Raw genomic sequence first — 13,968 nt, 5'->3', positions numbered from 1 at the left:
TTAACAGGAACTACTTGACACAGAAGGTAGTGATACAGATAGGGTGGTGGTGGGGAATGAGGTAAGCAGGATACACTCAGAGCTCCAGAGCCAGCCCTCTGTAGTTGTGTCAGTAGTCTGGTTCTCAAGTTCAAGATCCTCGTCCTCACCTTTAAGGCCATCCATGGCCTTACACCCTCCTACCTCTCTGACCTGCTGGCTGCCTACCAACCTGTCTGCTCCCTCCATTCATCGGGCTCCGGCCTGCTCCATGTCTCCCGCCCGACCCGCCCTACCATCGGGCTTTCAGCCTCTCTGCCCCCACACTCTGGAACTCCATCCCACGGTCCCTTGGCCTCGTTTCCTCCCTTGCCTCCTTCAAGGCCAGTCTCGAGACCCTTCTCTTCGACCATGCCTTTGGTCTCCCTCACACCTCTCTGCCTTCTCTCACCCCTACACCACCCCTCCCCCATGTTTGGGCCAAGACACCTGATTGTTCAGCGCTTTGGGACGTTCTCCCGATGAGAAAGGTTCTCTATAAATGTAATTTTGTTGTTGTTCCTGATCCGGGCAGGTCCATAGTTCTCTGAGCAGCAGCAGCAGCAGTTATTCTTATTATTATTCATGTTGGGGACCAAGTGAGGGAAGGCAGAGAGGTGGAAGGGAGATCAAAGGCACGATCGAAGAGAGTACCTTTGGTACCCAATGCACACTTTGGGATCTCCAAGCTTTGGCTCTTGCCAACCTGCGCCTATTAAGATTAATGAGAAGGTCTTGTCCATTTTTGCTGAGATGAAAGTTCACAAGAATTCTGAAGATGTGAAGAAGAGGAAAAAAATCACAATCTGTTTGGACCAATGGATGAAAATTATATGACATATTGCCCCAAAATGAATATTGCTATGTACTTTTCAATGTATGCTATGAAAATAAGGAGTCAAAGAAATAAGACTTGATATTAGTCTTTTGGGTTCCTGAGTTAGCATCCATTCAGGCCAGGATGGTATAAGCAAGCTCCTTAAAAATCCTTTCCAATAAACTAGGAGGGCTCAAATTGACGTGGGAAGATGTCGGCAATGGTGCCTATGATCGAGGAGACCTCGCTGCGAAGTTGAGCCAATCAGACACCAAGCTAAAAGGGAAGCCAACATAAATCCTAATGCTGCAGAGCGCCACTATCTCATTTAATTTCTGAGCTATATTGTCAACTTACGGCTTTATTATTAAAAAATCTTTCACTCTGCGTTAAGCCCGATCTGTTCGTGTCCTCAATATTTCAAATTTGGAAAAAGTGAGTTCCACTCTTAAGACCAGCCTTAATGTTGACCAGTGTTGGTTCATGTTTCTTACCTGAGAACAAACCTTAAATTGAAGATGACTATTCCAAATATTTGACCCTTATGAAATATTCAGATTTTTTTCTAAAGCTAGAATTTACCATGTGTGCAGTAGAATTAAATCTCTTTTCAAAATACAATAGTGATATATGTTCTTAACATACATCGCCTCCATTGGCATTGATAATTTTAAGTTTGTCCACCAGACCATTTTTTCTCTTTTTCAAGATTTAGTGGTTAATAATAATAATAATAATTTAGTGGTTAAGTCCCGTAGCTCAGTGGTTAGAGTACTTGCCTCACAAGCGAGAGACTTGGGTTCGATTCCCGGCAGGGCAAAACCTTGGGCAAGTTTCCTTATTCCACACACCTGATAATAACCTTCAAGAAAAAAAAACAATAATAATTTGGTCACTTCAATGCACGACTGTTTGTGGGACATGGCTGTGCGTAATTGGCTGCCGCGTGTCGCCCACACAAAAAAGCAGTCACTTTACAGTATATTCTGTGAAGCGCTTTGAGACGTCTCGAAGATGTGAAAAGCGCTACATCAAATGTAAGGATTATTATTATTATAACACCTTCTGGAATTAGGTAAGCAGGATCCGCCCCTGGGGGGTGGGGAGTGGGGGGGAGAGAGAGAGAGTGCTGATCTATCTTCAACAACCTATCTCTGGAATTTCCATGTGTAGATGGGATGCGTGAAAATCGCAGCTTGGTTTGGATACTCTTAAGCACTGTGATGGGTTTCCCCATGTGTCAGACACTCAGCTGAGCAAAAAAAAAACCCCATCTGATTCAAAGCAAGGAATTCAGCACATATCAATTCAATTCAATCAATTCAATTCAATATCAATACAAATCTTTCCTACCAATAACTTCCAACCAGTCATAACATTATATTGTCAAACAAAGCTCAGACCAGGTGTTTCCCTCACATAAACCTGACCAATGACACGGTTACAAATAACTGAGGGCAACAAGAAATTGAGTCACCACCGACCTCAAATCCTTTGACCTTCTTCTGCATGAAGTTTATTCCTCCCACAGACCAAACCACCCATTTGCTACATCAGACGAAAAGTTCTGCACAGACACCTTCTGATCCTTGGGAAGCAATCAAACAAACTCTGAATGCAATACCCATTCAGTCCCACTCCATCCCTATTCCTGGACAAACCTGGGACTCCCAACGGTGACCTGTTCACAAAGAGCAATGATGCAAACACGACTGCGATCCTTCCATAGGAGCATTTCTTCATCTCAGCAGAAATCGTTCCCTGTCTGTTCAGTAGATCCAAGTGGATTCAGTACTTGTCCAACGTTACCCCCACAATAATTCAATTGAGAAATATCCACCGCACCAAAAAAAAAAATGCAAAAACTATATCGTGTGGGTGGAGAGAGAGGGAGGGAGGGAGAGAGGGAGGGAGGGGGGGAGAGAGGGAGGGAGGGGTGGGGTGAGGGGGGGGAAGCTGGTGGTATTTCCAACACGACTGCAACTTATAGTGAAACTGCAGTGATTGTGTGGGCACTCACTCACTCACTCACTCACTCACACGCAGCGCAGCGCATCGCGGCTCATCGCGGCTCAGTGGTTAGCTGTTGGCACGGGGTGGGGTGGTGGGGTGGGGGGGGGGCAGCCCGGGAGCTGCTGTCACTGCTCAATCGCTCATCACTGCCCTGTGCGGTTACACAAGCGGCTGTGGCTCAGAGAGGGAGAGGGAGAGAGAGAGGGAGAGAGAGAAAGAGAACCGCCCGCCCTAAATGCATCTTAAGTGCATGTTCCAGGAAGTGAGCCCCGATGCTTACATGACCCCCTCCCCCCCCACCCCCCCCCCCCCCCCTCCACCCGCCCTCTCCTCCAGCACAGCACAGTCTGCCTGGTGTCCCTCCTGGTGGTTGCACCCGCAGGAGAGAGCTGCTGGGATAGAGCCCGTCCCGCGGGCATGGCCGCTCCACTGGGGCAGCAGCAGCGGGGAGGAGGAGGAGGAGGAGGATGGACAAGTACCTGAAGGTACTGTAACCCGAGCCCGTGGGCATCTCTTTATTTAGCTTCTCCCGACCCGCAGACGGAAAGAGGGGGTAGAGAGAGAGAGAGAGAGAGAGAGAGGGAGGGGGGTTGGGGAGAAATTGGTTGGGTTGGGTTGAGTGGGTGGAGAGAGAGAGAGAGATAAATATTTTTTCCTTTACGTTTCTTTTTCTTCAACTCCCCTTTTTTTTCTCTCTCTCTCTCTCTCTCTCTCTCTCTCTCTCTCCTGCTGCTGTTTGGCATCAGTCTTCAAGTCGGTGCAAGTGAGTTGGGTTGACATTTGGTGTGTGTGTGTCTGTCTGTGTGTGTGTGTGTGTCTTTGGGGTGTCCTCCCGACTTGAAAGTAATTGTTGTTGTTGTTGTTGTTGTTGTCACTTTTGTTGGATTAACCTGTGGTCTGGTCTGTGGAAATGGAAGTCATCCAACAGGGTTTGGAGCGAGAGTTTGGCTTCATTGGATGGCAGTTTGGCTGTCCTTCTGTCTTGTTTCAGTTGCTATTATTAATGCGGTACCGTTCATGTTTAGACGCCTTAACGTGCTTCAAGTGCGGACCGAGGAGTCTTGCATCTGACCTGCCAGGAACTGGGGTCATTCGTTCTCGAGTTAGTACCGTGCATCTTTGTTCTGTGCGAAACTCCTTTTTTTCCTGTCAGCAAAAAATATTTGCGTCTCCACGGCTGCTTTGGAATCAATGCTCGTGTTTCCCTTCTCTACCGAGATTTGAATCTTGAGCCTTGGTTCTATCAGATTTTATGTTTTTGCTTTGTATTGTTTTGCGTTCATTTCTTGCATGTCACCTGTAAATCTGTCAAATGAATGAACTCATTAATGGACATTAATCTGACAGATTATTTATTGATGTAGTAAATCAAATTAAAATCCTTTATTCATGTAATAAATTAAATGCATGTGTAGGTGGGATGCATGGAAATCTCAGCTTCATTTGGACACTCTTAAGCAATGTGGACGGTTTCCGTATGTGTCTTGGCGGTTTCATTCCAGTTTTTTTTTACAGTGACAATGTTGGTGAATTTCATGTTTATAAATAGTGGTTAAACAGATAAACATTACAGAGGAAACAATTCTGTCTAGGAAGAGCCTCGCATGAGAAATAAGTCTCATTTATTTTGATTTTTTTTTGTCCTTATGATATAATATGTCCTTATGATAATTCAGGATCAACTGGTTATCCGTTTGACAATGATTCATGCTAATTTTAATCTATCATTTGAGAAGTAACAGCCATTGACTGTTTGGCCATTGGCAGCACCAGCATCTTTGCTGCTGAATGCCAGGTCTGTGTGTTGACATTATTTTTTGGCAACATCACTGCAGAGTTGACTTGGAATTCTTGGAAGTGCAATTCAGATAGCCCCTACTTACCTCGTCGCTGTCCTTCTCCCATTTTAAACCACACATGAGATATTGTGGTTGAGAATTTAATTCTCGAAGGATAACTTGACTTGTTTCTTTTACAACTGTGTATAAAGAAATCATCCCTTGCTATCCTGAAAGCATGAACATAGCCATACAAATAGCATTCCCCACCAAAATGTTTGTTTCTTTTCCTTGGGGAAGGAGGACAAGGAGGTTGCCCCACTTGTCTGGAGGCTTTGGCTGAGATCAATAATGATTCAGTATTACAATTTTGCACAGATCTCAATTGAAAAGTTATGTATGAATATTAGAACGAAGGTTTGAAGGCTACAGAATGTGAGCTGGATTACTGCTGGAGTTTAAGCAGCTAAAACCGCATAGCTTGCCATTGAAAACACTGTATGACAAGCTTCAAGCTGCTTGTCCAACTAAGATTACCCTACCCATTAGGCCTTTGACTTTGACTTGTAGGGTTAACAGGAGCCAAATGGGTAGAATCTTTGTCCCCAATGGCCAGTCTATCCCTCCCTTTTATACCAATGAGTCACACTGGCCGAACTGACATCAGCAGTGCCCTGGAGTACTGCAGATCCGACTGGCTCAGGAATCGGACCACCTGAGACTGCCACAGACGGTTGACTCAATTCTGACATTCCTTTGTCAATCTTGGTCAGTTCAGCCCCAAGGAGACCCTGCTAACCTACCCTTCTGTCCCCACCCCCACCATTCTGTGATCTAACTGGAGAATGCCAGTGTATTACAGACAGTTTATGCACATTATGCTTTTATTCTAGTAGACATTGGATTGGAATAAACCAAGCTGATTCTATCTGGTCATTTACACCTTATAAATGAACTAGGGTTGGGCCATTATATGCACTTTCACATTCTACTGGCTAGACAAGTGTGTCTTAACCATCCCAGATTTCAAAACCAATTTGCAGAGAGGCCCAAGTGGTCGTTTATATCTTGGAAAATGTAAACTAATATGATAGAAATTAATGCCCAACTAAATCTGCCTTTAGTTTTTAAATATAAATGCTTTTTTTTACAAAAGTGACGCAGAATAACTTAATCCACAGACGTAACTTCTCCTTTAAGCCGTTAGTAATACTGTGTGTCAACCTGGTTCAGCGTTAGCCTTTTGAGGTTGTGGGTTCAAGTCACACCTCAGGACTTGGAATTCGTATAGTCTGATGACACTCCAATGCAGTGCTGAGGATGAGTTGCATTGTCGAAGGTGCTGTCCTTCGAATGAGACGTTAAACCGAGGTTCAGTCTGCCTGTTCAACTGGACGTTAAAGATTCCATGGCACCATGCGAAAAGAGAAGGGAGTTTCTCCCAGTGTCCTGGGCAACAATCCTCCAGATACAAATTGGTAATTTGTTTCATGTTTGTTTGTGGGACATTGCTGTGCACAATTGTATTGCTGGTTTGCCTACAAATATACAGCCACTCCATTTCACAGTAAATCCTGTGAAGCGCTTTGCCATGATAGACATTATACCAAATCCCAGGATTATTATCTTTACAGTATACTGATTGAAAATGAGCCATTGAAGGATGCCCCAGGAGCTGTAACTTGTTTCATACAACTGCTGCAGTTCAATTTCATAATCTTGGTTGGTGCTGACGTAACAATTTTTTCTGGGTCAGCTATGTGTCTGACACGCAGAAACCCATCACATTTTTTGGAATACCCAAAGCAGATTGTAAGTTTCACATCTAGTTATATCCACCTACATACGGTAATTTCCCTATGTCTGGAATAGAATGTACACTCTCTCCATGGAGGGAAGTATTCTGCCTACTTAATCCTGAAGAGTATTAGGTGCAGGTAGGCAAGAGCCAAGCTTGGGAACCACAAAATGTATGTTGGGATACTACTGGAATTCAACCAGCTAACACATAGCTTGTATTGACATGCGCTGGAGTACTGCCTGGCTTGGGAACCAGCCACAGAGGGTTGACTTGGTAAACTTTGGTAATCAGGGTCACTTTGAAGCCAGCTCAGCTCTGCCCCACCTCAGGATAATAGAAGACAAAACAAAATTATGGATGAGGAAAGGTCATTTTTGATTTGCTGAACCTCATATCTCATGTGAGATGTGAACCTCATATCTCATGTGACTTAGAGTCCTGTTACAGTTAGAGCACTTGCCTCGCAAGCGAAAGACATGGGTTTGATTCCCAGGCAGGGCAAAACGCTAGGCAAGTTTCCTTACTCCACACGCCACTGTTTATCTAGCAGTAAGTAGGAATCCAGTTGTCAGTTGATTGGCGGATTGCTTTTCTGGGGGTAATAATTCCTTAAAAAAAATAATAATAACTTGGTCACTCAATCCACGACTGTTTGTGGGACTCTGCTGTGCGCAATTAGCTGCTGCATTTTGCCCACAAAATATACAGTCAATTCACTTTACAGTATGTTCTGTGAAGCTCTTTGAAACAACAAGATTATATTTGTAAGGCGCTGGACAGAGTACAGTATTTTAGACCCGAGCTGGGGTTGGGGGGGTAAGGGAGGGGAGGGGAAGTGGGCTGCCCGATGGCATGGTTGAAGAGGAGGGTCTTGAGGCGGGACTTGAAGGCGGCTAAGGAGGGGGCGAGGGGATGGAATTCCAGAGGTTGGGGGCAGAGTGGCTGAAGGCTCTCCCGCCAATGGTGGGGCGGGTAGGTCGGGGGACGTGGAGCAGGTAAGAGCCGGCTGAGTGGAGGGAACGGAGGTTTGGTAGGGTGTTAGGAGGTCGCAGATATAGGGTCGGGGGAGGCCATGGAGGGCTTTGTATGTGAGGACCAGGATCTTGAACTGGATCCTTTAAAGGATAGGGAACGTCTCAGAGATGTGATAAGATCCTATATCAAAAGCAAAGATTATTATTATATGTGTGTATTCAATCAGGGTATCTGATTGCCTTTTGGATAATTACAATTTTGTATCTATTACCTTGCTTTGTGGTTTATTCCAAAAAATTTTAATTCTTTAAGTAATGACGTGTGTCTGATATCACTTCTAAATTCACCTTCCACCCCCATTTGCCTTCCCACTTCCTATGGAAGAAAGGACAGAGATGTTTTGCTGAGGTATATAAAATTAGATACAATTTTATTTGTATAAAACTCATAAGATTAGATACAATTTTATGAGACATGGGGAACATTTTTAACAAAGATAATGTTGAGATTGAGAGAGATATTGAAGAAACATGTGATGATTATTATCCCTAATTGCAAAGTCATACTTTATTCAGTAGAAAATACTAAACCAATTGTAAATTCCTCTCACTACAGGTTCTGAGGTTTTTTTGATCAGCTGGGTGTCTGACTCATGTAGAAACCCATCAGCATGATTAAGAGTATCCAAACCAAGATGAGTTTTCCATGAATTCCACCTACGCATGGAAATCCCAGAGATAGATTGTAATGGAGGGTCACATCCTGCTTACTTAATTCTGTATGGTAGTAGGCATAGGTTAACAAGAGCCATTTTGATAAACCACATGTTGAGGTTGAATATACTGCCCCCAGAGCTATTCAACCTCAACATGTGGTTTATCAAAATCACTCTGTGTTTTATCAAAACCTATAAAATATCATTACGTAGCTTTGTTGCACATATGGGCTATGTTATACAGGATTGTCGAATCATGCTTAAGAGTATGATTAAGCATAAGATCATATGCTTATGTTTCAGATGGCTGATTTTATACTTGAGAGTTGTATCTATGTAGCAGGTGCTGTAAAGTAAGATCTGCACCCTATAATTAACAGTCCACCTGGATACTTTTTCTCCATCTAAAAAGTGTCCTTACTTTATTTTCCTTTTGAAGATTATTGAACACACACATACGCTTTGCTTCCCAGTTTCCGCTAATAACTGCCATTACCCGGAAGTTGATCAAAAGGCTTGCTTTGCTGTCTTTTCCCATGTACAAAACAAACCTGGAAATGGGATAGGGATGGAATTGGGACAGCTGAGTGCTGAAGCTTCACATTTTTTGTTCGGTTTACATTTTCAAACTTTAAGGTCAGCTCATTCAAGCACAGAACTCTTGAATCCAATAGCCAGAAAGGAACTATATGGGTCAGGGCAGCTCTTTAAAGAGGTAGAGCTGAAGTACAGGCGTAGGCCATTCACCCTCATGTTCCAATATTTTATTAGATTATGACTTTTCTTTAAGCCCACTTTTTCTCCTGTAATACACTTATTTCCCGAATATCTATCCATCTCTTTGATCTTTGGCCTTCTTGGACAGCGTATTACACATTCTCACAACCTTTTGAATAAAGAAATATTTCCGATTTCACTTTGAATCAGTTTAGTTCTAATTTTAAGAATTTCTTGCAACTCTCTAGATTTGACCATCCAGCATAATGCCATATTTCCAGATGTGAAGGGAGCTATATCAAATGCAAGGTTATTATCTTTCAACTTTTTTCAGGAGTGTCGTATTCAACTGTGCTTTCATTTACCTGCATTTATCTCTTTAAAGAATGCTGGAAAGATATGAGTTGAATCTATGTACAATATAATAAAAATTATGTGTAGCTGGAGGACAATTTTCAGGAGTTGCGTGGGGTTATTAGTTTTGGGCTTGCCTGTACAAGAGTGTCGGCATCACTTGCGTTCAATGGCATAAACTCTTAATGGGGTGGGGACATCATTTGGTTCTTGCCTTGAGGGGATATGGGCTACAATGTGTATTCATTTTTTTAAAAAAAATACATTTTCTGTAGTTCACACAAATGCAGTTAGCATCCTCAGTAAAACTGCATCATCCTGAGGTATGAGGTGAAAGTAATTTTAGGAAAGGGGGAAGAGAAGACATTTTTAGCTATACAGTAAGTAAGCTGGGAATGTCCATGGAAACTTAACGTAAAATACACTCAATCTAATAGCTTGTCTTTGGCCTGGTTCACGTCCCTTTGTATAACTCTGGAAGTGAATGCAATATTATTTTCAGTGGCATGGCATTTCATAGTAGGAAACTGTATTTATACTCAACCTGACCAAATAACTTTGCTTTATTTTCAATTGAATAAATTGTAAAAACCTGTTTGGGGCCAAAAGTGTTGAAATGTTCCACATATTTACTTTTTTTATATTAGTTCTCTAGGTGAGAATCTATGTTAGAAATAAAATAGTTTAGTTAATCTCTCTTCAAATTATAGAAATAGTGCTCCCATTCTGAGGGTTTGTAAATGTTCTAATTTTAGGCAAAACAACTTTTAAAATTGGGTGCATATATAGCAATATGTTTAATCTAGTTTGTGTGAAACAACCACCCTCTATGCCACAGATAATCCTGTTGTCACCTTTGCTAACAAAATTGTTTAAAATAACATCAACAGAATAATAAATTTTAATGCAAGGTCCCACAGAAGGAAAGAAAAACACATAATATTGCCAAACAAATGCTGATTCTCATCCTCACCTACATGGCCATTCATGGCCTTGCTCCCTCCTACCTCTCTGACCTACTATCCCCCTACTTACCTGCCCGTACCCTCCATTCCTCTGGCTCCGGTCTGCTCCAAATCCCCCGCCCCAACCGCCCTACCATCGGTGGCCGGGCCTTCAGCCTCTCAGCCCCGAGGCTCTGGAACTCTATCCCCCAGTGCCTTCGCCGCCTCCTCCCTTTCCTCCTTCAAGGCCGGTCTCAAGACCTTTCTCTTTGACCGTGCCTTCAGCTCCCCTCTCGACTCTCTACCCCCTCCTCGCTCCCTCCCTTCCCTCCCCCTGAACATTTCCCCCCTGCTCGGGTCCTGACCCCAACTGTACAGCGCCTTGGGACGTCCTTCTGACGTGAAAGACGCTCTATAAATGGAATCTTGTTGTTGTTGTTGTTGAAAGCTTTGTAAGGGATGTTTGTTTATTCACTTTGACAATCTTTAAGTCAGAGTTTTACAGGAAGCCATCAGAACTTTACAGGAAGCCCTTAGAATAATACTTTAGGATATACCAAGACCAAGGCAATAGGACAAGTAGATGAAAGCTTTGTGTTGCAAAGGGCAATTTAAGGACACCAGACACTAGAAAACTCTTCTTTACCCTGAGCTTAACATAATTGATGACTGCAACAGGTTGCCAGAAATAGTGGTTGAGGCCAGGACACTGGACTCATTTAAAAAGCAGCTTGATGCTATGATGGGTGGACGGTAGGATGAGTAACTGTAGAAATTAGATGGGCCAAACCACCTTCTTCATCTAGTGATCTTACTGCTTAAATTGAGAAGCTGGGGAAACAAACAGATGTGCACAATTGCAGGATAAGGATGATAAGAGTAACCACAGATGCAAGATAAATTTGTTGGATGACCCTGTTTCTCTCACCTCCGCTGTCTCTTAACCTGTTTCTCTACATGTTTTTGTTTTATGTCATGGCCTCCATATTGCCTTAAATAAAAGTGATAAAGGATTCAGATATAAAAAGGAATAATTTCTATAGAAATCAAATCAATGTTAACACTGATTAAACAGCAACTTTTTGTTGCTGCTTTAAGGAGCACTTGCTGTTTTTGTTGCTGTTTTAAGGATTGTTTAATTTTTAAAAGTAACTGGTGTAGAAAACTGCATTCTAGAAATGGCAATGGCAAAAAATATGAAAGTGTAGATGGATATCCTGCATTGTGGGGCTCTTAAAATTTTCTGGTGCAGTTAGCAACACATCCCTTCACCTACTCTTATCAGGAGCAAACTCAGGCCTGGATTATTTTAATGCAGAATTATCATAAATCATCAACAGAATACATATAAGTTTCCTTTCATTGACCACCTTATCAAAAGTGAAATCTGAACAAAAGCAAGCTTATTTATTGTTTCCACAGAAATTCACTGACATATTTGTGAATCTATAATCTATAAGGAAATCGTGATCAAATCTATACTAGGAAAATTAGTGTTTCCTGCAGTGAACTCTTTGGTGGTTGCTGAGCATCATATGCACTCTTTAGGCTCCGCCACTGTTAAGTGCTCTGAGGTGCTACCCCATGTGTGAACGCTATATAAATGCAAGTTGTTATTCTTGTTAGTGTGTGATCATTTTGGTGTCAATTCTTACCCTACACAACAATTGCCTAATAGATAATACACTAATAATGTTTCTCTTAAAATTACAATATTACAGTTGTTTTCTTCGTCTTTCATATTCATTGTTTTTTGCATCTTTGTTGGTGCCGTGCTTTTGTTTTTGATCAGCTAAGTGTCTTGCACAAGTGGAAACCTATTACCATGCTTAAGAGCCTATAAACCAAACAAGTATAATACTAAGTGTTCCACGTGAAGTGCAAAGTAACTCACATCCCAAATATTGGACATTGTAGAGAGTCTGTGGAAAACAATGGCCACTGGTCCCGCTGTCAGGTCGCTGATTGTGGCAGAGCTCAGTGGCAACCTGTGCACTTGTATAAGGAGCTAAGCAGTCTGCACTGGTATTGTATTCACTTGTGGTGTTAAGCAAACTCACACTCTAGTGAGGCACAGAATAGTGGTATCACCTTGTGTACAAGGGAATCTCATTCTAACACAGCCCTCTGAGTCCAATGGCTCCGAGGCCACGTTCTAAGCAAAGGGTGAAAAATGGTTGAAATCAGAGTTGCCACTTCTTGTGAGTGGCCTAATGTGTGTGGGAATAGTACTGATGTCACCAGTGGCACCCCCTGCTCATTATTTGGTACAGAGAACACACTTTCTTGGTTGCTTATATAATCCAGGAGACTTTAGGTGCAGGTTGGCAAGGTTGTTTTAAGGATTCCAGAGTGTGCACTGGGGTATGAATTTAGTACATGGATTTAGTTTAACCAGCTAAAACTGCGCAGCTTGCTATTGTGAAGCTTTCGACCATTCTGTCCCCAATCTCTGGAACTCCATTCATGAGTTTCTCCACTGCTCCCGTTCTCTTCCTGTCTTCAAAACCTGCCTTGAGAACTGTCTTTGTGACCATGCTTTTGGTTACTTTTCCTCCCCCCCACCGCCCCCATCTTGAGAGCTTCCAGTCAGAAGCTTCTTTGGGAAGTCCTTCCAATATACATGTCAATTGTTGTTGAACACTGTCAAGCTTCTCGTTGCTTGTCCAGCCACGGCCTATCATTAGGGCTTGCTTGCAGACTTAACAGGAACTGAGGGTTAAAAATGTTTGGCGGAGTAACAATATAGATTATTCAGTACTGGCACTTAGATTTTTTTAATTTACTTAGGGAACAACTGATGGTCATAATCTTCTATTTATCTTCTATACTAATAAAACGACAATGTCTGTCTGCGCTTCAAGAAGGATCTCAACAACTGATTGACGTAGAAGCATGATTTATACCTCATCAGAAAGGTCTTGCATCTAGGAGTAACATGGGCATATTTGTTTTCAGGTATCTGCTATCATTCATGAGTTTTTTTCATTTGTGCATTTTTTGCTGCAGTTACACGTGGTGGCAGAGTCAAAATAGCGCTGTGGCATTGTGCTTCATAGGGCAACTACATATGTAGCCACGCACTGCATTTACGCCTGGTGGCTGCGATGGCTGACTGTGGCACTGCGGCATCCTGCATCACAGAACACGTGCCTAGCCAAGTGGCGGGAATAAAATAAAGAACACAAATGAAGCTAAGTCGCGGCAACAACAACAAATTATATTTTTAAAGCACCGAGTCCTCCCACTGAGTCCTCCCAAAAGGAGTCGCCCCACAGGAGTCCTCCCAGATGAGTATAGATAAAGATGAAATGTCTGTCTGTGTGTCAATCTACATTCCATATTGGATTCTTTGGTTGCAAGCGCAGCTGCAATGGGTACAGTTAGTTAATCATAAAGTAGTAACCAAATGATTGTCTTTTGGAGATGAAATTGCCTCACTGACAAAGGTTCAGACTATGGGCAATATTTAATTGTGTTGTGAATTTCTTTCCCCTTTGTTATTGCCTCAGCGTTGAATTTATGATGATCAAGTATTCCTTCCTTTCAATTTCGTCATAACCTTGTGAATAACAATAAAGAATCCTTGCTTGCTCTGTGGTCCATTTTTCACAAGTGACTTACTTTGCAAAACAAATGCTTTAGAATATGCTGTATACACTGTCTTAAACAAATTGACCCATAAGATGATGTCTCTTCCCTAAGACTGTATATTCTATATTTCTCATAAACGATGTCTATAGTTCTGGTTACACTATTAAGGACACCTTGAAATGATACTAATTGAAATAGGGAGACATTTCTCCAATTGTTTGAAGCTCTTTGGCAGCGATCAC

The 13,968-nt window shown here is 42.4% G+C and overlaps 1 protein-coding gene across 1 annotated transcript in view; it reads left to right on the top strand.

The window, feature by feature from the left end:
- The first annotated feature begins 3,310 nt into the window (after positions 1–3,310).
- The window catches only part of edaradd (EDAR-associated death domain), a 31,814-nt gene continuing 21,156 nt past the window's right edge, over positions 3,311–13,968 (top strand). The window contains exon 1 of the mRNA XM_042333434.1: positions 3,311–3,333. The gene's annotated coding sequence lies outside the window, so the exon portion shown is untranslated. The remainder of the gene's footprint in view (positions 3,334–13,968) is intronic.

This window comes from Callorhinchus milii, unplaced genomic scaffold, assembly GCF_018977255.1.
Source record: "Callorhinchus milii isolate IMCB2004 unplaced genomic scaffold, IMCB_Cmil_1.0 Scaffold3, whole genome shotgun sequence".
Lineage (NCBI taxonomy): Eukaryota > Metazoa > Chordata > Chondrichthyes > Chimaeriformes > Callorhinchidae > Callorhinchus > Callorhinchus milii.
Note: the sequence above shows the minus strand (reverse complement) of the source record. Positions and strands in the feature narration are given on the sequence as shown.